Genomic DNA, 1,192 nt, shown 5'->3' on the forward strand with positions numbered 1-1,192 from the left:
CAGAGGACCTATATACGATTCTTTGATAGAACACAAATCACGTGACTCTGAGGGTCACTTCCGCTCTTCGTAATAACTTAACTACAACTGCCAGTAGAGAAGATCAGGGAATACTCTATATTGCTGTGTGCCCTATTGCCGCTTTAAATCATAAATGTATGACTAAAATACTCTCACAACTGCACTGAATCTTCGCACAAGTTGCAAGTTGACACAACCGATGACGCCAAAATCCTCAACTCGATCCCAGGCCTTTGTCTCATATTTTCCTCAAAAAAACGCGAGGTTTTTTCGAATTTTAAGAATGTTGTTGGAACAAAAATTAAATTGTTTTTGTACAGAAATGCTCCTAGGACCATTACATTTTAGATTTTAAAATAAAAAATGGTGGGGAAATTCGGGTTATGTGCACTTTAAGGAGGCCCGGAAGGGTTTTCAGCAGAGCGCGCGTGCGTAAGCCACACATCCAATTCGTAAGCTGCTCGCGTCAGCTCGTGATTCAAATGGGTCCCAGAAATAAGCCAATACCGCTAATTTTTGCTCACCTTTCTTCTAATTCCTATATATATGAATATAAATAGACATCTCCAATTCACGAAAACTACGAAATTTTACACAAACGGTTTCCATGCATCCGTTGGTGTTAGCCTTTAGCTCCACTCGCGCGTGCACTTGAATGCGCAGGTGACGCATGCGTAAATGCTGATCTTGTAATCCCCCGTCATTTTTCCTGATTTTGCAACTTTACTCCCTTATATCTCTGCTTCCGGACGGTGAATTTTTTTCATTTTTTGCACGTTAGCTTAGATGAATTTAAAACGTTTGGCTTTCAAATTTATAAAAATTCTGTAGGTGAAAAAAGAAATTAGCGACACATTTCAAAAAAACTTCTTTTTCTCAAAAACTGACCTACAGATTTTGTTGAAATTTGAAATATTTCAGAGATTATTTCTAACATTATCTGGTAACCGCTGAATGGGAAGATTTCACCGTCCCGTTTTTCCCAAAAAAAGACAATATATGTTGATTTTAAGGCTCCAGGCAAAACTTCCTTATATCGTTGCCATGGTAACGTTATGAGTGGAAACCTGTTATGGTAGCAATCATATGATGGGTAACTTACATACCCTGGCCAAATTTTGTCTTGATATGATTACCCTAACTTTAATCTAAAAACAGAATATGTTTATTT

This window comes from Montipora foliosa, chromosome 5, assembly GCF_036669935.1.
Source record: "Montipora foliosa isolate CH-2021 chromosome 5, ASM3666993v2, whole genome shotgun sequence".
Taxonomy (NCBI): Eukaryota; Metazoa; Cnidaria; class Anthozoa; order Scleractinia; family Acroporidae; genus Montipora; species Montipora foliosa.